The following is a 24,240-nucleotide window of genomic DNA, read 5'->3' as shown; positions in this document are numbered from 1 at the left end:
ATTCTAGCAACCATCTCGATCTACCATCCACATCTGCTCATGATTATCACTGTGAAGTGGTTGTAGAATTTTGTAATATATGCTTTATTTACAGAGCTCAAAGAACCTCCTCTTCTTTTGTGAAAATCTTTAGTGTAGGTCTTTGATCCTGTAAAACACCTTTATTTACCTCCTTCAGAGACACCTTTGTTTCATAAGAGGGTATTAAGTTACAGATTCTTAACTTGGGTACAAAGTACAAGGCCATATCTGAAAACTACTATATAACTGGAGACTACTGCATAACATGTTATACATTTTTAAAAACAAAACACTCTGTTTTTCTGCTCTACAAAATTCCCATTGCCGCTCTAAGGCCTGTCTTCTACTTTATCCAAAGTGTGTGTGTGTGTGTGTGTGTGTGTGTGTGTGTGTGTGTGTGTATTGTATCACTACTAGCTCAGGTGAGTTATAAGCTAAAGAGAAAAAAAAAGGACTAATGCAGGGCTGGGAATATGGCCTAGTGGCAAGAGTGCTTGAAGTCCAAGGCCCAGGACTGGCCAAAAAAAACAAAACAAAAAAAGAACTAGTGCCATTTCTATAATTGTTATTTTTACATGGACTCAAATTTGAACAAAATTCAAGATTACTTCATTTGTGGCAATAGTGATCTGATTTCCCTAATTCTTATGTTTTTTATTTAAATGATAGAAACTGGAAAAGATAATATTTTTTTCCTAGTTTGTTAAATCCTAAATTTGAAAATACTTTTTTGTTTGTGGTATTGGGTTTAAACTCAGGGTTTTACACTTGCTAGGCAGGTGCTCTACCTCTTGAGACATGTTATTTTTTATTTTTATTTTTTTGGCCAGTCCTGGGCCTTGGACTCAGGGCCTGAGCACTGTCCCTGGCCTCTTCTTGCTCAAGGCTAGCAGTCTGCCACTTGAGCCACAGCGCCCCCTCTGGCCGTTTTCCATATATGTGGTGCTAGGGAATCGAACTGAGAGCTTCATGTGTAGGAGGCAAGCACTCTTGCCACTAGGCCATACTCCCAGCCCGAGACATGTTATTTTTTTCAGATAGGGTTTTGAACCTTTTTCTCAGGCTGGCTCCAAATCATAACTCTCCTGTTCTGATATCCATCTCCCAAGTAGCTGGTATTATAGGCCTAAGTTACCTCACCTGGCTAAAAATATATTGTGATATAAATTTATGTATGACACTAATGTTTTTCTTTTACTAATCAACAGAAACCTTGATTTATGAAACCATTTAGCATTCAGTAATTCCTTTTTATAGAAATATTGCTGAATGACAGATATATACATTTAATTTCTTACATTCTCTGAATAAACAGAAATATCTTGACATTGGGATGTATTATCTGATTTAGACTTAATCTCTCATTTACGTTAAAGACAGTTTGGGATTCTGTTAGGGAGTAATAAGGGGAATTATTTTACTACCCAAGTCTGCTAGGGAAAAAGAAAAATTCTAAGAAAGGAAGGAAGAATCAAGCGAGAGGAACAGAAAGGCAAGGAAACTCAGCAGCAAGGAAATTGCCCACTCTTTTTTGTGTGTGTGCTGGTCCTGGGGCTTAAACTCAGGGCTTGTGCTTTGTCTCTGAGCACCTTTTTTGCTCAAGGCTAGCATTCTACCAAGTGAGCCATATCTCCACTTCCAGCTTTTTGGGTAGTTTTTAGATAAGAGTCTCACAGACTTTCATGTCCAGGCTGTCCTCAGATCTTAGCCTCCCGAGTAGCTACGATTACAAATCTGAGTCACCTGTGCCCAGCCCCTTCATTGGTTTTTTGAAGTTTGAACCCAAGGCCTCACGCTTCTTAGGCAGGTGCTCTGCCACTTGAGCCAAACCTCCAGTTTGCTGGAAATCTTAGTTAACTATTCTAGTTGTATACCTCTCCTTCCACCAATTCTAAATAAGAACTGAACTTCATGATCTCTCAAACTGATTTTCTACCATTATTTTGGATTTTGCCAAGTGTTATATGCTTTAAACTAGACAGAACCTGTTCTCCTACTACTATTCCAGGCTTCTTTGTAAATAACATAATCAGTGGCTTTCAAATTTTCCAAGCACACATATGCATACATGTGTATATATATACACACATGAGTATACACATCATGTATGTGCATATATATACATATACACTTTTTAAAAATTTATTATTTTATGATGCTTGGAATTGATATTGGAGCTGTGCACCAGCAGCTTGCATCTATAACCCTAGCTAATAAAGAGCCTGAGATCTGAGGTTCCTTGTTCAAAGCCAGCCTGGGCAGTTAAGTCCATGAAACTCTTATTGCCAATTAACCAGCAAAAAGGTGGGAGTCAGCTGTGGCTTAAGTGGTAGAGCAACAGCCTTGAGCAAAGATGCTCAGTGACAACGCCCAAGCCTGGCACACACACAGTCACACACACACACACACACGCCACAAGAGGCTCAGACAGACACATTTGTTGGGCTCCTAGAAGGGTATTAAGCTTTTGTAATGTGAAAGGAATGGATTGCACACCCCATCATGATTCTTAGTTTAGGCATATTATACATTCTGGGCACTTTTGGTTTAACTTTTATATTTATGAAAAAGAACATAAATAGTTCTTTGCAATCAGTATTTCTTTCTTTACAAGCTTCTGGGCCAGTTTAACTAGAATGTCCTGCACAGCAAAGGGAGCTGCTTTTGTTTGTGGGGTTTGTTTATTCGTTTAGTTTTGGGGCTGGGATGTAGCTCCTTGGTAGGGTGCTTGCTTAGCATGCCTGCATGTACATGCACATGTGCATATGAACATACACACACACACCAGAAAGTTTTATTCAAAACTACTTATCTGTATGAATCCAATATTCTTGACACTATGAATATAGGGAAACACATGAATAATACTGCAACTTCTATCCATATCCTCAGTGTTCAAATTTGCCTAAATTATAAATAAGCCTCACTGTTCTAATTGATTTAATACTTTATTTGTAATCAAAATCGCTTGTTAATAAAATGCCACTTTAAGACGCTATATAAGAATTATGGTAATAGTGTTTAAAGAGACTATGCTGACAGTTTTTAATTTATTTATTGTCAAAGTGATGTACAGAGGGGTTTCAGTTTTATATGTAAGGCAGTGAGTACATTTCGTTTCAAACTTGTTACTTCCTTGTTCATTTTTCTCCCACCTTCCTACCTCCCCGCAAGTTGTACAGTTAGTTTACAGCATATTGTCATCTAAGTATTGCTGTTGCACAATTTTAAAATATATTTATTACCATTTTATATATACATCCTATGATCTATACTGGAGAACCTAAGCTATCTGTAGCTCTTTATTAAGGCTTGGGTAAGGATTTAAGGTATAGAAAATACTCCGAGGATTTCTATTGGTTCCTGCAGAGCACTAGGAGAATCTAATCTTATTCCCATAAATGCCAAATAGAGCGGGAAAGAGAGTCATGACTGTTCATAATGGGCTATGGAATTAAAAACCAAACTCACAGGCCAATAATACTTTTGTCTACCCTCTCCTGAGATTTGGTTTATAACTGAAAGTAATATCATTCTATCTAGATCTTCTTAAGAAAACTTGAACAAAGTTAATCCTTTTTTTTTTTTCTTATGTTGGTTCTGGGGCTTAAACTCAGGATGTAGGCATTGCCACAACTCCACTTCTGACTTTACTGGTAGCTAATTGGAAATAAGAATCACACAGACTTTCCTGTCCTGGCTGGCTTCAAACCACAATCCTCAGATCTCAGTCTCCTGAGTAGTTAGGATTACAGGTGTGAGTCATTGGTGCCCAGTCAAAAATGTTAATCTTATCCTTTAGTGACAAAAATGTCAGTATGATCAATAATAGTTTTATCTTGTTACAAAAACATGATCTATTAACTATTATATTTCACAATCCATTTCTGCTGAAAAATTTTAAGTACTCTAGGTTCATTTTTATTAATATTTGATATCCAGATAATATTTAGTGCTTATAAAGGGCAGGTTTTAAAAAATGTATATGCTCTCTACAATTCAAAACTTGTTTTGTGTCAAGTCAACTTTCAAGTATTCAACCACTTTCAAATATTTAAATTATAGTACTTTAATTTGTATGCCATAAATACACAATTAAAACTTTAAAATCTTAAAATACTGTGCACTGAATTTACAAATAGGGTTAAAAATATAAACCTAAAAAGGAAAAGCAAGATACAATTTAAAGAGGGCTTCCTCAACTTTTAACTTTCCCAAAGAACAAAAAAAAACAAGCTTAGCAACAAGGTCCAGCCAATCATAAAGGAGACAAACAAGGAAGCCCTCAACTGCTCCAGATACCAATGAGATCCAATCTTCAATTTTTTTTTTAAATTATACTGTCAGAACAGATCACAGCTACTTATAAAACAGGATATACTGTCCCAGGTTACAGGATAAAAGGTAAAGGATAAAATCTCCAATCCTTGACAAAATTTAACAGATATTACTAATCTTTACACACATGCACACACATATATGGCTACCATTAAAATATTAGTGTAATTTTAATAAAAACAAAATTTTGTACTTTTTTTTCCTTTCTGGAGACAGATTAAAAGAGTACAAATATCTATAAGAAGATTTTTCTGTTTTTAAATTCTGATTCAGTATGTCAACTCAAATCCATGGAGAAGTGTTAGAAGGGGAAGATCAACTTTGAAATAAATGTTACAATCCAAATACAAAAATACAAAATATGAGTCAACTATGTACAAACACACTTCAAAATAAACATCGGAGCAAGCAAATTGAATTAATTGTACAGTCCAATTCCATTTCATTTTTCCTCTTTCTTTCTATCACTCATAGTACATACCATTTGAAAGGTTTTCTAAGCACCTAGAAGGTTTTCAAAGTGCCACAGATTTTTACTGTTGTCATGTTAAGTACAAACCCCAGTGTTTGTTCAAATTGATAGCTTCTGGCAAAATAAACAGAAAAACATTGTGAAACAATAGTTAATTTATTTTCCATTTTGCTTTGTCTTATCAAATTTATAATGTATTTGAAAGTAATTTTCAATATTTTCTAAGAAAATCTTCAAGAAACATCTTTAATTTTTTTCCTCAAATGCTGTTTAAATCATAAGTTAGAGGTGGAGATGTAGCTTGGTAGAAAGCTTATCTAGCATGTGTGAGGCCTACATTCCTAGCAACACACCCTCCCCATCCCCCAGCGCCATCATTTGTGTGGCTCAGATTGACTTGTCATTATCATTAGCAATCTGCTAAACCCACCATGCACTTAAAACACAGGCTTACTAATAACACTGTAGTATGTTGGCAAAAATGTATGTATATTTTCCCGCAGTGTTTTATAGTATTCTGTATACTAGGGAGAGAAAAAGAAATATTGGTTGGACACTAGTTTTAGGTTTTATTTATAGGTGGTGTCTTTGCTTTATCTTTCTCCTCCTCAATTATCACAGATACTAGGTTATGTTAATTTAACATAATAGTTGACTACATCATTTGGTAAATAGATACTTTACATCAAGTTCATATTTTCTTTGGGCTCTTAAACATTAGTAATTTAGAACATTATTCAAATAATGTTTCTGTAACATGATATCTATACATGAAGGATTGATTAAATTTGTAAACTTCTTCATGTACAGCCCTATTAGTTCAATATATTCAACAGTATCAAATGTTAATTATCAAATGTTAATTAGGCACCTACTATGGGTCATTTCTCCTCAATTTATATTTTTTGAGAACGATATCAATATTTTTTCCTTTCTCTTCCTTTTTATAATTTCCATAATGATTGACTCTTGATTTTTTTTTTTGTCCTGAAAGTACACCTAGACTGAAGTTCAAATACTTAGAGAACTGGTGAAAAGCTGTTATGGTTGGCTGACTGATATTGTAGCAGTTAGGAAAATGATTTTTAGTATAATGTTTAATTTAGAGGTTGATATGAGTTATATTCTATTATTTCAAATTTAAAATATCAATATAACACTTAAGACATATTGTAGTTAATAGGTACCAGGCATTGTTAGGCATTTAACATATGTTTTGTTTTATTTACCTGTCATTATAATCCTTCTGGTAGATTCTAACTTCATTACAGAAATGGAAAACTGTGTAGTCAAATTCACACAACCATCAGGAGGCCTGAGTAAAGGATAACACTGAAGCAAGTCTGACTGTAAAGGCGTGTTCTTTCTATTATTCTAGTAAGTTATTTCCAAATATTTGTTCTAGCTTTCTTTTCACTGCAGTGATTGTGTGCCCTTCAAGAAAGAGGTAAAGGGGCTGGGGATATGGCCTAGTAGCAAGAGTGCTTGCCTTGTATACATGAGGCCCTGGGTTCGATTCCCCAACACCACATATACAGAAAATGGCCAGAAGTGGTGCTGTGGCTCAAGTGGCAGAGTGCTAGCCTTGAGCATAAAGAAGCCAGGGACGGTGCTCAGGCCTTGAGTTCAAAGCCCAGGACTGGCCAAAAAAAAAAAAAAAAAAAAAGGTAAAGAAACCTTAATCTCTTCCAACTACTCTTCCCCATTTTCCTGTATTATTTTTCCATGCAGCTTTTTCTGGATCACTGTTCACTTCACCCTCTAGGACCACCCAAATCATTAGCTCCAGGCAACTGGCTCTGCACTGAGCCTGTTGCCAAAATTAAAGTGTTCTAAAACATGTCTCAATCGTTCTTAGCTGTTACCTTCTTCATACATGTTAATTCCATCCAATTTCCTTTATTCTATTTACAACTTTGTGGTTTCCCTCTGAATTTTTATAAAATTTTCCATGACACTTAACATTCGTCTCCAAGTTTCACTAAAGATATACTGCCATAACCTTCTCCAAATATCTACTAAAATTTTACTTTCTTGCACAAAAGTTTACAAATTTTACCATACTGTGTGAGGAATATGAAAGCACCACTTGACAATTTACTATGACTTGCAGTTATAACTAGTATGTGTGGATGTGCTTATGTTGCTTCACTTTTAGTCCAGGGCATTTGAAAGTCAATTTTGGTTTACACTGAGAGTACATACTGTTTCAGATGTGAAGATTTGGGGAAGTATGTTTGTGCATATATGTTTGTCTTGCTTTGAAATAGTAACTATCAGCATAGCTTATCCAGGTAGGTACTTAAAAACACATTTTCATTTTAGTATGGACTTTGCACATAAAACATCAGATAGAAAGCAATAAGTTTGGGTCTATCAAAACATCACATTTAGTGAAAGTAACAAACAAAATGTACTATCTTATACAAAAGGAAAAATAAAAATATATAAGATGACAAATTAGCAAATAATCATTAGTCATTTTCACAGATATGAGAAAACACTGAAGATTTTTCTTAGTATGTATATATGTTACTGTCTACTGAAAACAATAAATGATTCAATGTGATTCTTTTTTTTTTTTTTTTTTGGCCAGTCCTGGGCCTTGGACTCAGGGCCTGAGCACTGTCCCTGGCTTCCTTTTGCTCAAGGCTAGCACTCTGCCACTTGAGCCACAGCGCCACTTCTGGCCGTTTTCTGTATATGTGGTGCTGGGGAATCGAACCTAGGGCCTCGTGTATCCGAGGCAGGCACTCTTGCCACTAGGCTATATCCCCAGCCCCAATGTGATTCTTTTTGGTTAAATTAAATCCAGTTAGCACAAGTGTACACATACACATATTCACACACCCCTTGAAATGTTTTCCTTTAAAGCCCAGTAATATTAACCAAACATCAATAGTTGTTGACTAAAGAGTCAATATATTCTGGTATATACCTGAATTACCTTTCTTTTGAGAGACTCAGAGAAGTCTAGTGCACAAGTAAAAAAACAGGCTCAAAACAGATTCACAGAATTTATATACCAAAGTGGAAAATACTTGGCCTGCCTTTCTTGGAGACAATTTACTCTTATTTGGTAAGAAACTTTAATAACTTTGTTTATCTGGTTTCTAAGTCTGAAGGAATTTAGAATAGAGACTGTTGTCAAACTATAGCAGAAAAGAATGGAATACACAGTATTGAACAACAAGGAAAGAATCAGTAAAATTCTAAAACAGAAAGATCTTGGATAGCACATTAGCCAAAGATCCTTAACTATAAAGACAAATACTCCTATAAACTTTAAGTATCCCTCTTCCACGATTACTTAAAAATGGACCCACATAATAGTGCTTCCTACTCATGTGAGGAAATAAATCAAAATATATTTCTAAGGGCTGAAATATGGCTTAAATGGTACAATATTTGCCTAGCAAAAGTGTGATGCCCTGAGTTCAATGCCCAGCACTGCAAAAACCAAACCAAAACACGAACAGAATTCAGAATGGCTCAACTACCAAAGCAAGGAAGTTGTCAGAAGACAAAAATGGCTAACAGAAGGGATCAAGGAGGTCGTGAGCACTGAGGGCTGGCAGCTATGCATCCCTATGACCTAGAGAAGCAGATAAGGAACAGATGACCAACTTCAGGACTTGGGAAATGGGAGGTGGACCACAGACACCATCACAGAGCCAAACTACAAAGGGCAAAACTCTCAGTGAAACAATCAATTAGAAAAAAAATAGAAAAAAAACTGTTCCATCTACATAAGACCATGGAAAATTGCTTGTTTTAACTTTTAATCTGGGTAGAAGGAGGAAGAAATATTTCCTGGATATTCATAAACCTAACACATTGTGAAGAGTTGGCTACTGGTTTATTACCTAATGGTCTGAAAACAAAACAAAAACAAAAATAAATAAACAAATGAAGAAAAGGACAATGATTTAAAGTGGGCTGGTTCTGTCTTCTAAACTTCAGTCAAAAATTAATATAGATTCTCTGAGGAGATTAAAAATCTAGTAAATGTGAGTTTACAATCATAAAATGTAACATGAAATAAAAATCATCTGGCTCAGACCTACGAAGGTTTCAAATGGAATTTCTAGATTCAGAATACTGCGTTGATATGTTTCAATTGTTTTAGAGGAACAGAATGATAGAAAGCACAGGTAAAGAACAAGAAACTACAAAAAAGATTTGAAAATGAGTCAGATATAGTTAACATGAGAAAATGCAATGGATAAGCAGAACATCCAGCATAGATGAAGAGAAAATTTATTAGTAAACTAGAAAATAAATATGAAGATATAGTCTAGAATGGGTAGTAACTGAGAAGGCCTAATGTCAGCCTACTTGGAAAGAGAAAATCAAATGGAAAAGGCAATGCCTAAGAGATGAGAGCTGGGCGCTAGTGGCTCACTCCTGTAATCCTAGCTACTCAGGAGGCTGAGATCTGAGAATTACAGTTTGAAGCCAGCCCAGGCAGAAAAGGCCATGAGACTCTTATCTCTAATTAACCACCAGAAAACCAAAAGTGGAGCTGTGGCTCAAAGCGGTAGAGCAGTAGACTTGAGCAAAAGAGCTCAGGGACAGAGCCCAGGCCTTGAGTTCAAGCCCCATGACTGACAAAAGACAAAAGAAGAAGAAGAAAAAGATGATGGCAGAAAGTTTTCTAGAACTGATAATAGTTATAGAAACCAATTCTCATTTTTGTCCCTCAGGAAGCATAATGAATACAATGCAGGATAACTGGAATTAAATTCATTCCTTGACATATGGTAAAACTAAAAGAAGAAAAAGAGTAATCTTAAAGTCTATTAGAGAGAAAAGCACTACCTTCAATGGAAGGACTAAACTGACATCCTAATTTTCAAAAACAGAACAGCATATTTGAGGAATTGAGAGAAAATGGCTGTTCATGAGTTTATATCATATGAGAATATAAAGAAAGCAAAGAAGAAAACAGATTTTAAGGGATTTAAAAATGAATTCTACAAGCTCAGAAAAGTATTATCTCTTAAAGGCATCTGAACAGCTTTTTGGGAATATAGTTTTGTGTTTCTTGGTTTAGAGAAGAATGGCTAGATTATATATAACAATCATAGATTTAACTTTTTAAAGGAACTACAATCTATTTTGCAAAGTAGCTGTACCGTGTATGTGTATGTATATGTGTATGTGTATACACGTGTGTATATGTACACACATACACATATACATACATGTTATGTGTGTATATGTAATATGTATATAACAGGCATGTGTATATACTATCTGTATGTGCATATATGTGTGTATACATACATGCAGGCATGTATATATGCATACACATATAGGTTGGTACTAATCTTGAACTCAAGGTCAGCCTGCCTGTGTAGTTGGTGCTCTCCCACTTGAGCCATGCCTCCAGTCGAGTTAATTGGAGTTGGGTTCTCATGCTCTTTTGTGCCTATGCTGACTTTAGACTGAGATCTTCCAGATCTCAGCTTCCTGAGTGGCCAGGATTATAGTTGGAAGGAACCACTGGTGTCTGGTTCCATTTCACATTCTTAAGAGCAATGTAAGAGAGTTCTAGTTGTTATACATCTTCACTAATAGTCTCATCAATTTAAGATTTAGTCAAATCTAATTGGTATAGTACCATGATTCTCAAGTAGGAGAACTACGTTGATTTTATTCCCTTGAGGAAATCTGACAATGTCTACATACATTTCTGCTTTTCACACCTGGTGATAGGAAGATATAGTTCCCATAACAAAGAATTATGTGACTCAATGTATCAAGTGTGAATATGAGAAATCCTGGTGTACTGCTCTTTTTTTTTTTTTTTTCTTGTGGTGCTGGGGATAAAACAGTGACTTACAGCATGCTAGGCAAGTGTTCTACCACTGGCATATGCCTGAAACCCATTCACTGTGGTTTTGCCAATTAAAAAAAAATTAGACTGGCTGTCTTTTTTGTTTTCATTCAGTACTGGGGATCAGACCCAGGGTCTTGCACATGCAAGGCAAGTAAGTGTCTACCAATAAGTTACATCTGAAGAGCTGGACCTTAAGGCAAGAGGAGATTCTGCAGAATGGGTATGGAGAGAGAGAACATTGCTTGATCCCAGAAAGTTAGTGTTCATTTTCACTGCCAGCTCAGTAGCGTTTGCAGTTAAAATCAGCTTTCATGGGTTGGTTTTAGGACTTGCCTAGGTGAGAAAGTAATCTGCATTTCAAATGACTAATAAGTCTCTTAACTTTGTACTATAATACTTCTAAGTCTTAGAAAGCTCGAGCATCATTTTTTGTTTGTTTAGTGTGCTAGTGTGACATATGCCTCAGAAGAATAAAAAACTCAGTTACCGTCGCTGGGATCTAGTACTTTTGTTTTTGTCTTAGATTTGAGGGAAGTGAATTTATTAAATAGTACTAAACTATTTGCCTGTGACATGAGGTTCTTAATACGTAGATATCACATTCTGATTTTTTTTTCTTAAATTGTGGTTTTTCACATTGTGTGTATCTGGGGGGGCACTAGTACAGGGGAGGGGTATTAGTACTTGAACTCAAGGTCTTGTTATTATCTCTTAAGCTTATTTTGCTCAGGATTAGCACTTGACCAGCTGAGCCACAGCTCTACTTCTGGTCTTTTGGTGGTTAATTGGCGATAAGAGTCTTATGGACTTCCATGCCTGGGCTGCCTTAAACCATGATCCTCAGATCTCAGGCTCCTGGTTAGCTAGGATTACAGGCCTGACCCACTGGCACCCAGCAGGCTTAAAAAAAAAATAGTTGTATAAAGTTGTTCTATTTCAGCTTTTCTCTATTAGTAAAATATTGCATGTTCACTTATACTTTTCTTTCTAACATAATAAAAATGCTTTTGGCCAGGCGCTGTTGGCTCACACCTGTAAACCTATTCAGAAGGCTAAGACCCTAAGAAATAAAGTTCAAAGCCAGCCTGGAGAAGAAAAGTTTGAGTCTTATTTCCAAAATAACAAGCAAAAAGTAGTGTTGGAGGTATGGTTTAGGTGATAGTGTGCTAACCAATCAAGCAAGCCAAGCAAGCATGAGGCCATGAGTTCGAACTTTAGTATGCATGTATGTATGTATGTATGTATGTATGTATGTATAGATGATAGATAGAGACAGACAGACAAACAGATAGATAGATAGATAGATAGATAGATAGATAGATAGATAGATAGCCAGTCCTAGGGCTTGAACTCTGGGCTTGCATTGTCCCTGGACTTCTTTTGCACAAGGCTAGCACTCTACCACTTGAGCCACAGCACCACTTCCGGCTTTTTGTGTTTATGGTACTGAGAAATTGAACCCAAGGCTTCATGCATGCTAGGCAAGCACTTTACCACTAAGCCACATTCCCAGCCCTCTACTATATTTTTTTAAATGCTTTAACATAATTTTAGTAAAATAATGAAACAAAAATAAATTGAAGACAGAAAAGAAGTTTACTGCTTACTGTTATAGTTACTAAAAACTTCCTTCAGCTTTAGCTTAGTACCTGAGAAAGAAACTTACTGATTTTTTTCTTGACTTTCTTTTCTCTACAGGGTCCTTGGCAATAACATGTGTCCAAATGTAACTTTTGTGATATTCTTGATACAGAATAACAAAAGCACAACACATTCTAAAGCAGTAAAGATAATTGTTCCTTTTCCAATGAGCAGTAAGTCCAGAAAAACAACTTACCTCATTTATGAACCATGCTAGTTAAGACTATAAGGCAATAATATTCCACTATTATTGTCTATTAAAAGTGCCTATTAAAATTCCATTAAAATCAAGTGTTGTTTAGTGAGGTTCTGAAAATCTAATTTTCTTTTCCTGTCTTTTGAAATTGTACTTATGGCATACAAAAAAGGTGTTCTTATTTCATCTAGTACACATCATTAGGTTCTAGAAACCATAAAATCTCTACTAATTAGCATTTTTGCACTGCAATTATTAATTCATAGGGATGACTTTGGTATATCCTATAATGCTAAAATCCTCTTGAAATAAACAATGAAACTACATGCAGCATAGAGTTTGTATCTGATGTAATATTACAGAATTTTAGAGCTAAAATAACTGTAAATAATTTGAGAAAGGGTAGAATACACATTTAGAACACTTAAGTATGAAAATTCTTATAAAGAAACTGAGGATCAGGGATGAAATATATAGACTTAACAATGATGTACTTTTACTTGGACAATCATGTGCAAAATCAGGGCTGGCCTTAAATTTGCTAGAGTAAGTCAGGTATGGAAGGACACACCTGTAATCACAATAAAGCACAAACAAAACAGAACTCAGTTGTATGTAAATATCACACTGAAACCCCTCATTCTGTAAAATTAATATGTGCTAATACAAATAATTTTAAAACGTGTTCTTAGAATATTTTCAGAATTGCTATTACAATGCAAAAAAAGAGAAAACATTATAAAAATTGTCTCCCAAATTCTTTGTCAAGGATGAAAATAGTAAGAATGATAACTCATTTTTTCCTTTCCATATGAACATTCCATAATGTCCATAGTTTTGTATGCATATTAATCCCATTGATGAATTAAGTCATGAAGTCTTTGCCCTCATGAGTGGATTAATACTTTGAGGAGTAGATTAAGTCTCCTGTGACCAGATTAGTTCTCATGACAGCAGGTTGTTAAACAGCCATCCCATGCCTTGTCTCCTTCTGCAACTACCAACTGTTCTATTTCCCCTTAGTCAGGGGGACTCATTAGTTGCCAGAATCATAAAGACACTGTGATGATGCTGAGGATGAATTCAGAGCCTCACACAGCTAGGAAAGTGCTCTACCAAGGACCCAACCTCCAGACATAAATAAAGGTCTTTAGTAAGTTATCCTGCCTCAAGTACTTTGTTATACCAACACAAAGTAGATTATGACACTCATTAAGCTATGTAACGAATTCAAACTTTATGTACTCATGTAATTAATCTCAAAAAATCTCCTTTTAGAAGGTACAAAGCTATAAAATGGCAAACCATTTTGTAAGATCAAAGCAGATATTTTGTCCTGTAGCATCAGAACAGATGATTGCTGTAGCATTAGCTACAGTTATTGGCTTATGTTTAGAAGTCTTGTATTAAAAAGCACAATTAGTTGGTCCCCATGGAAAGCAATCAAGAACTCCATACCAGAGAGAAAATAGCAGATTTCTGTTTGTTTCATATTCACTTATTCAGGGAGCATATGCTCCCTGAGTAGGAGTGGGACAGAATTACACTAAAAATATATTCAGTACCATATTAGAACAAGAATAGTTAAATATGCTTAAATTAAGTGTATGAGTGATGTAACTCTATTGTGAGAGTTAGTTCTTTTCCAAGAGCAGGTTTGAGGGACGAAACAACTAGGCTCAGTGCCTGAGAGCAAGGAGGGGACTGATTCCACAGGGGGTAGAAGAACCTGACCAAAAATCAGTTTTGTCTTACTTTACAAATTCGTGTTAGACTATAGATTGCATATGCTACATAAATCCTTTAAGTCATAATAGCTTTTTAATCATATCACATATCATTCTAACTGCTCAAACATTCTAGTAACTGAGAATTTTAATCTCCTCTCAATGTTGCAAATAGTAAATGGTAATGTCAAAGTGTCATTACGTCTTACTCTTTTCATTTCAAACTGAAACCTAATTTAAAGCAAGTAGAGGGAAGAACATCAAATTTGCAAATCACAGAGCTGTCTTGTGACTTTTCCTACAGAGCAGGGCAGGAAAACAGAGCTATCTTTATCTTGATAAACATAGATAAAGCATCCCAAGTGAAGGGTCCAAATCCTAACACTAGTATTAAAAACCCTAAGTCAGCTGGGTAATGGTGCTTACCCCCTTGTAATCCTACTCAGGAGTCTGAGACCTGAGGGCCAAGGTTCAAAGGCAGTGTGAGCAGGAAAGTCGGTGAGATTCTTATCTCAAATTAATCAGGAAAAAGTCAGATGTGGAGCTGTGGTTCAGTTGTTAGATTACTAGCCTTGAGCACAAAAGTTCAAGGTGCCAGGCCTAGCACAAAAATCAAACAAAAAAAACTGCTAAATCATTAAGCGAATCATACATTTGCAGATTCTAAGTTGGTTGGCCCAAACAGAATTACAACTTCTTTCATGAATTAAACTTTCTATTAAAAGTTTTTTCGGTTGTCAATTCAGTTTTTCAAAAACCTTGTTGATTTTGTCTTTTTTCCTAACTAGAATTTTGTTCTTGCAAAAGACAAAGTCAAGTAAATTACTGTGATGCCAAATATAAAATGGAAGGGTTATAAAAACAGGAGAGCACAGTTGGGGAGGCGTAGTTTTGTGGCCACAGAAAGGGACATGGCTGAGAGTTCACCAGTATGTCTGTATTGTCAATGTGCAGACTGACAGAATATGGATGGCTGAGTTCACATAGCCATATGGGAAAACATACTATTGTTATGAAGTATTATCTTTAGTAAAAAAAATCTGAAGTTACTGTATTTGAGCTTATATGAATTGCTAGTCTCCAGTTATAGCATTAATGAAAAATAACTCTTTTTCACAAAAGAAATAGTTTAGGTTGGTGGGTCTCTCAGTTATACATTATTGTTTCTTATTAGAGTTAAATATAGTGTGTGTGTGTGCGCCTCTTGCCTCTCACTCTCCTCTAGCTTTTTTTTTTTTCCTCAAGACAGGTACTCTATCACTTGAGTCACACTTCACATTTAGCTTTTTGCTGGTTAATTGGAGGTAAGAGTCTTGGTGATTTTTCTGCTTGGGATGACTTAAAAGTACAATCCTCAAAGCTCAGCCTCCTGAGTAACTAGGATTACAGGCTTGAGCCACCAGCACCTGGCCTCCAAAATATTCTGGCTTTGAGAAAAATATAAATTAGATATTTTTCTTACTATACTTAAATACACTTTTGAATTAATCAGGCACAAAAGTGTTAGGCAGAGGTTTTGGAGGAAAATGGGCATTGAAATGGTTATATGTTGGATCTTTTGATTTCTCTATCGTTTTAGTTGTCAAATATGGAAAAATAATATGAATTCATCATTTCAGATGTGCCATCTCATTCATTATGTAAACATGTACCCAAAGATCAAATCCAGCAAATTACATCAGGTATTTTCCTAGAGTGATTAGATTACAATAAGAGTGATTAGTATCACTTTCTAGATTTTAACTTCCTACAAATATATTGTTAACCATCTGTATAACAAACTTGTACTGATTTTAAATAGCATATCCTCAGTTTAGACTGTGACTTGTTTTAAACTGAAACACAAAAATAGCATACAGCTCTTTGCTACTTCTCTTTTCCAATATGCCAAACCCACTTACACAAATAATTGTGCCACTCACAAGTAACCATTAAGTCATTAAGCAAAAGGAGGGATTATGAGGACAATGAAAAGTAAAACATAAGGAATCAAAGTTCAATTAGAAATTTCTCAGATCATGGGAAATAATAGGACCCATAGACAGTAAGTAATGTTTTTACAAGTTAGCAATCATCAGTTCAGAATTCATTACTTAGAATTTAGGATATTTTCTCTCTTAAACTAGGACGTAATTCCTTAAATACTAAATTTCTTAGCAAAATATTCCAATAGAGCACAGAGAAAATTATCTTTTAAACAATAATAGTAAGGAAAAAAAAAACTTCAGGCATTTTCCAAGTCTAAAACATTCTTATATTAAAAAAAAACTTACACAAACTACTTAGAATACTGATGATGAATATAAAAATGCTTAAATAAACATATAAATATTTCTAGCTTTGTGCCAAGTATCACTATAAATGGGAGGATTTGTAATACATAGGTAAATATGAATGAACATACATATCTAGTAAACAGGGTTATATATTGTATGCCTTTGACTTATCTGCACCTTCTTACTACAAAAAGATGAAATGATATTGACATCAACATCTGATCCATTTGAAAAGGATTTCTTGTGGCTGTTCTAGATCAATGATAACATAAAAGCTTTCTGTGTCTAGACAAGGAAAGAAACAGCTTAACAAGATCCAATGTTTGTATATACTAATCACTTAACAGAAGTCAAATATCATCATCACTACCACAGTAACAAAAACAACTATGGTTTTATTTACACCCTCACTTGATAAAAGCTAAGTAGGGAGCCTAGACTTAAACCCTTGCTAAAAAAAAAAAAAAAAAAAGAGAAGGTTTAGTAAGGAACCAGGACTTCCATCCTTGCTGTGCAGTAACACTCCCTAAGTTCCTCACCGCAAGTAGTGCAGGAGACCACATGGAAAGCCTGGCTTATACTTGTAACTGGAAATAATGACCATCCCTCTCAATCCTTGCCTGGGTGGTATCAAAGAAGTCTAGAGAACAATCAGGATGCTCAACATTGGCCATTGGTAATGAGGCCACCTCTACCCTGGGATGTCGGGGGAGCACTAAAAAGGCCCTCCTGTGCCTTTCAGACTAGGAGGTATCTCAGTGGAGATCTAGTAGAGAGCTGAAATCTGCTTCCCTACCAAGAAATAACAGAGAGTTTTCCCCACATTAGAAAGCCAAATGAGAGTCCTAGGTCTCTATCTGAGAGTAATAGGCCATAAACTCTTCTTCTGCTGGAGATAACCAAAATAAAGCCAACAGAAACAATATTTAAATAAGATCCAGAATTTTGTAATAGAATACCTAAAATGTTCATGTGTTCATGACAAATTTCTCACCATGTAATAAAGAATTAGGAAGATCTTATGCTGAATGAAAAAAGAAAACTCAAGAGATACCAATGCTAATTTAACATATTATAATTTTAAAGTAGCCATTACAACAATTCTTCAGTAAGCATTTATAAGTACTTCAAACAAATGAAAAATTTGTAAAGCTGTGACATTAATAGACTGTGACAAATTATGCATCTATAATCTAAAATATAGAACAAACACTATAGGTACATGACAAACACTTGTATATGAAAACAATAAGGCTACTTGGAAGTCACTAACACCATTCCCTGGCCTGTAAGAGACATAAAAGGCTTTCATTTGTGTCAGTTTCTACACCCATTATCTAGTCAAAGATCTAAAGTTTTACTCCAAAGATAAAAAACTAAGTATGTACATATTAGCATCTACTTAGTTGTTATTACTAACTGCAATTATCTTCTTTGTATATTATTTATGCCCCCAAATATATATATTTATGCCCCCAAATATATAAGTTTTCTAAAATGCAAAGCTTAGGAAGGGTTCTTCAAATTAAAATTGTTAATGACAGCCTTTTATAGACCCGTGTCCATGTATTCCTAATTATAAAAAGGAGGCTTTTATCATGATAATATAATGTTGTCAATCATAATTGTCCTAACATTCTGTGTGCAATGGAAATAACTAGACTATTCTGTCAATTGCTAAACTTTTTTGAAAATTTTAACCACATCTATTCTAAGTCTTTTGTCATTACGGTTTTAGCTCTTCTGAAAAATTTATAATAACCATGGAAAATGACTAGCAAGTATTCATCTGTCAAATGAGGTAGCTTTCTAAAATAGTGCTTTCCTTAATTTCATTTTGTATTTATTAATCTTGGTAAGTATTGTAAGTTAATGTTCTAGTTCTAGAGGTACAATTTGTAACAATAACACTCTGAGCCATATTTTTAAAAATTCTTGAACATTACCTACAAAACAGACAAAACTAGGCTTAAAAATGGACTTCAGGTAAACCTAGTCTAAGAATCACTTCTAAATTTTTCTGTTGCTTAAAATCCCAGAAGGGTTTTATTGACACTATCACTTGACTCGTCTGTCAGTTCTCCTCCAACATGCAATCAGGTCAGAATAACTAGGACATCTCATCTGAGCAATGAGGAAAGATCTACCTGGACAAAGCTTATCTCAGCAACGAGGAACCATTAAAAGCCAAACTACAGGATGGTTAACTGGTGGATGTCATCAGAAACTATTTAGAGACCAAGTTTTAAACAGTTCTCAGAAAAGAAGTGACCAAAAGCCTAACGAAGTCACTTGTGTCAGCCCTTCCAAATATAAAGCATAGAGGTTGTAAAGAAATGGCTCATGAGTATGATGATCTGATGCTAAAGCCCATGACTATCTACCTTCCAAATGGACTTGCATCCTTATTTTTCTATTGCATGCTCTGTTATTTCTATAGCTCCAGAGGATCTACAGACATATACACACCCTCTTAAACTTATTCAACTCATACCTCTGCTAATAGGTCTTGAAAGTACACCAGACATAAGGTTAGAAACAGGATAAATTATTTCTTCCTCCTTGATCTACAACAGTAACAAAACAAAAAATAAACAACACTAAAACTGTCTAGAGGTAGTCAATAGCCCAAATCCTAACAGACTTATAAGGACAAATTGACTTTCTAGCAGACAAATTCCCACAAAGAGGATGGGGTTCTTTAGAAACCTGTGCTATTCTTGGGGAAGACTGGTGTTTGGGCTTAATAAATCAAACAAATTTAAACTAACATTTATAAATTAACGTATGAACCATCTGAACTCAAGAGAACAAGGCACAATATAGTTATCCTGGCCTTCTTGGGACCCTTGGTTTCTTATTGTACTACTTTTGTCATCAGATCTGGCTTTATTAAACTTCTGACTACATTTCTTTTTGCCTCAAGTAAGGAGAGTACACAAAGAGGGTTCCATCCCCTACCGCCTGAACCTCCAGTACTTCTCAGTCTCCTGGACTAAGCTTCCATACATATTACTCTGGTATTCAAATTAGTACCCCTTAGTATCTTTGTGGACTTCCCCATCACCCTTTCTTCTAACAAAAATTACAAGGCAAGGACATCTCTTTGATCTTATCCAGTGAGAAAGGGGAGGTGGGAGATAGGTGAGAGAAGAGAAGAGAGAGAGAGAGAGATCCAACCAATTTAAACCAGGAGTGTTATTGTGGGGGAAAATGTGGAGGAGTACTCCCTACCCTTTAAGGAGGCTTGGTAGGAGCAAAGTACCAAAGATCAGGTGAAATGAGAAAGTGAGGGCCAAGAGTGTCAAATGTTCCCATGAGTAATAAAAACAAAAAGCAAAACTAAAAACTAAAAAAAGACAATCAGTCAACAAGGTTTACAAAAAAGGAGCCCAAACTAGGATAAAACCTAACTTGGTCCTCCTCAGGATGCTATTTCTTACTCCCTAGTCTAGGTAACAAACTAGTCCTCCTCAGTGTGCTGTACTTACTCCCTAGTCTAGCTGCTATTTTCCTTAGGAAATCCTAGTAAGCCACTTATTTTTCCTACTTTCTCATCTTGGTAAATTGTGTGTGTGTAAACATGCATGTGAGTGCACATTTGTGTGCATGCCGGTTAATGGAGCTTGACTTCTGTCCCAGAAGGTTATTGTGTGTCCCCCCCCCCCAAACACCCCCAGTTGTTGTTTTGCTCAAGGCTAGCATGCTACCACTTGAGCCACAGCTCTACTTTTGGGATTTTACTGGTTAATTGAAGCTAAGGTTCTTACAGACTTTGCTGCCCTGGCTGGCTTTGAAATGTGATCCACAGAATACTGTTAAGATTACACGCATGGGGGCTGGGGATATAGCCTAGTGGCAAGAGTGCCTGCCTCGGATACACGAGGCCCTAGGTTCGATTCCCCAGCACCACATATACAGAAAACGGCCAGAAGCGGCGCTGTGGCTCAAGTGGCGGAGTGCTAGCCTTGAGCGGGAAGAAGCCAGGGACAGTGCTCAGGCCCTGAGTCCAAGGCCCAGGACTGGCCAAAAAAAAAAAAAAAGATTACACGCATGACCCACCAGTACCAAGCTTCACCTTGGTAAGGTCTTTTATCAACCCTTAGCTCCAAAATCTGCAATAACACCAAACACTATTTTCCAAACACATCTGCATTCCAATATGAATGGAAATTCACTTAAAAGTCAAATTATGCCATTTTCTTTTAGCATTTAATTAAACAGTACCTTTATTGTATATGAAACTGTATGCACATACACACACATTATGTTTCTCAATTTGTTTTCTTGTCTTTCCTGTTGGTTGTGGGGCTTGAACTCTGGGCCTGGGCGCTGTCCCTGAGCTCTCCAGCTCATGGCTAGTGCACTACTACATGAGCCACAGTGCTACTTGTGGTTTTCTGGTGATTAACTGGCGATAAGAGTCTCAAGGACTTTCTACCACAGGCTGGCTTTGAATTGTCATCCTCAGATCTCAGCCTCCTGAGTAGCAAGGATTACAGGCATGAGCCACCAACACCTGGCTTCTCAATTCTTTTTTATTGCAGTGACTTATTCCTTTGCTTTACTGTTTTTAGAAATAACTATACATATTTGAATATGTTAGATTTATTCTATATTCCCTTGCCTAATCTTACAGGTGCATTTTCCATTAAACAACAAAAAGAAAATTCTCATCCAAAATAAAAATCTCTAAGTCCAGATAGTCATTGTAATTGTGTCAAGCATTTAAAGAGGAATTAACATCAGTTTTATATAATCTATTTACAAGAAATCAGTGCTAGTACTTCCCAATTCATTTTATAAGCTTAGTAGCCCAATAACCAAGCCGGAAAGAATACAAAAAAAACCTCTCATGAAAACAGATATAAAAATTCCTAACAAAATATTGTCCAACAGAATCCAGCAATATACGAAAAGCATTATACTTAATGACTAGTGGGGATTTATTCTGCAACTATAACGATAAGTCAATGTCTAAAATTCAATTAATGTAATCTACCACTTTAACAGACTAAGGAAAAATTACATAATTTTTATTGGTACAGAAAAAAACAAGCATTCAAGTAAAAAAATAGCCTAGATTCATGATTCAAAAATATTTCAGAAAATTACAAATAAATAAGAAATAACCTAAAGAACATCTACAAAAACCTGCAGTTAGCACAAGCCTGTAATCATCCCTCCTCAAGAGGCTGAGATTTGAGGATCAAGGTTCAAAGACAGCTTGGGCAGGAAAGTCTGTGAGACTCTTATCTCCAATTAAGCACAGAAAAGCCAGAGATGGAGCTTAAAAAAACAATTTTCAGAAATTTACAAAGGAGGAATAATCTAAAGAACTTCTACAAAAGCCTACCACTGGTTTAATACTTAGTAGTGAAGAAAATTGCATTGTAGGAATTAAATGTCAAAACAAACATAAGTACCCAGAGATAATAGTTTAAAATTTAAAAGAAATTTTAAAATAAGGAATTTTCCATAAAACTGCTATAAAGTACAACAAAGAAAAGGCAATCTGTTTAAAACTCTGTGTATGAAGTTAACATACTGACTGATTCAGTAGAAATACTAAGTTAGTAGGCATCTGATTTGACTACTACTTCACTTTTCACTAGCTTTTGTAATATGTTACACTTTGCTCAAATCACAATGGAAGGGAGGAAGTTCAAATTTAAACACACCCAAACAGAGCAGTGCCCAGCTGGGAGCTCTTCAAATACTGACCCGTTGTGCTTTCAGTTGAGGCAGCCATCTATTTGCAACAGCAACACTAACTAGTAGTAAACGTATTTATTTGGGGCTTAGAAGCAGTGAACATATCCTTGACCTAGAAAAGACATGCAGAATGCTATTTTGTTTAATTGGCAAAAACAATCAATTTCAGTTTGCAGTGACTCACAGATTTATCTTCCTACGGGTAAGGACGATATGGCATGTGTTAAATACAAAAAATACTTCACATAAACATTACTTTAAGTGTACTAGGCATAGTGTCACATGCCTGTAATCCTAGCACTCAGGAGGTAGAGGCAGGAAGATCTCAAACTTGAGGCCAGGTTGAGCTACACAGAAAGACCCTGTCTCAAAAATAAACACCACATACGCACACACATGCATGCACAGATATACACAAACCCACTTGTTGACAGAAGAACAACTAGTGGAATAGTCTGAAAATTTGTTGCAGTTGTCTGTGAAAGACAGGCAAACATCAAAATAGTCTCCAACTTTTAAATAATCTATCTATACAAATAAGTATGCAGTACAAATTCCCTCCCATCCCCTAAATCATAACACAGTCTTCCAGAATCCTTAGCCAAGATCTCCCAGCTTAAGGACAAATTCTGTTTTCCATTCTGACAATAAGACATTCCAAGAGGGCCATCTTCTTTTAGTGAGCATAAGGAATTAATAAAATAAGACACTGGTGCCAACAAATCACTCATCACTAGCCTCTTTTCTTTTCCAGACCCACTTTCCTGTCTTTATAGTCCAGTGTAGCATGGGAAGACAAGAAGGAAAAAAAAACAACTTCTAAGATTAGATGAGAAGGGGTTCCCAGTTTCTTCACGTCCCCAAGTATTGTGGTAGTTGGTGATAGCAACAATTTTTCAATTTTTATGACTTTTCAAATATTAATAGAAGTTATACAAAGAATGAGCCCCAAACAAGTAATCTGTAAATGAACAAAAGGGAAATCTCTGAAGAAAATAGAGAAACTGATTTTAGAGATCAGCTTTACAATGGTTTACATTTTTCACTGGGGGCTGAGGATGTAAGCTCACTTGCCTAACCTGCGAGGCTCAGTTTTCTCTAGCACCACAAAAAAGGTGTTTTTTTTCTCTTCCCCTTCCCTCACCATTTTTTATTCTTGTAGCCTTTTTTTTTTTTAAGAATGTGGTTTTATAAGAATAGGGTCTTCTGTTATTTGTAAATACATTCCTGACTTTCCAAGAGGACAGAATATTTTATTGGAAATAGTTTAAAACTTATCTCTACATACTGAACACTGAACTATCAGACTACATAGCTCTTTAGTAAAAATGTAACATATCAAACCATTTGATTATTTTTTTTTTAACAAAAAGGGATTGGACTAGCTGCAACATTGTATATTAGTGAGTAACTACATGAATTGACTCTTTGAAGGAGAAAATGTAATTTCCTAAGGAATATTTAAACTGAGCCTTTCTTATCACCTCTAAGATAAGGTTCTAAGACAGGCAAAACATTAAGAAGATAAAAGAATTGCAAAGATTTTGGGAATCACAGTTAGTGAGTTTCTTTTTTTTTGTAATTCAACACAGGATAAAAACAGTAAATCATTAAGATGACATTGTATTACTTCACTTTGTGCTGCTACAAATGAATACCTTAGACTGTATAATTTCTAACAAAAACACAAACTTATTTCTCATAGCTCCAGATGCTAATAAATCCAAGAGCAGGGTTCCAATATTTGGTCTGTTGATTCCTAGCTGCCCCCCCCCCCCCGCTTTTTTTTGTTGTTGTTGTTGGTCATGGGGCTTGAACTCATGGCTTGGGCACTGTCCCTGAGCTCTTTTGCTTGAGGCCAGCACTTTGAGCTGCAACACCACTTCCTGGTGATTCCCTTTGGTGGCATGCTCTCCAAGGGAGAAGCTTAAGAGGGCCTCAATCCCCTACTAGAGAAAGCAACCTTCACAGCCTAATCACGTAAAGACCTCATTCTCTGTATTATTACA

At 35.7% G+C, this 24,240-nt stretch overlaps 1 protein-coding gene across 2 annotated transcripts in view; it reads right to left on the bottom strand.

Moving 5' to 3' along the window:
• The window catches only part of Sesn1 (sestrin 1), a 90,767-nt gene that overhangs the window by 33,010 nt on the left and 33,517 nt on the right, over positions 1-24,240 (bottom strand). The window contains exon 1 of one of the 2 annotated variants that reach the window (XM_048353724.1): positions 107-126. The exons of the other annotated variant lie outside the window; for it this stretch is intronic. The gene's annotated coding sequence lies outside the window, so the exon portion shown is untranslated. Of the gene's footprint in view, positions 1-106; positions 127-24,240 lie in introns of those variants that run through there. 2 annotated transcript variants of the gene reach the window in all.

This window comes from Perognathus longimembris, chromosome 9, assembly GCF_023159225.1.
Source record: "Perognathus longimembris pacificus isolate PPM17 chromosome 9, ASM2315922v1, whole genome shotgun sequence".
Lineage (NCBI taxonomy): Eukaryota > Metazoa > Chordata > Mammalia > Rodentia > Heteromyidae > Perognathus > Perognathus longimembris.
The sequence above is the reverse complement of the archived record's forward strand: the minus strand, read 5'-3'. Positions and strand labels throughout refer to the sequence as shown.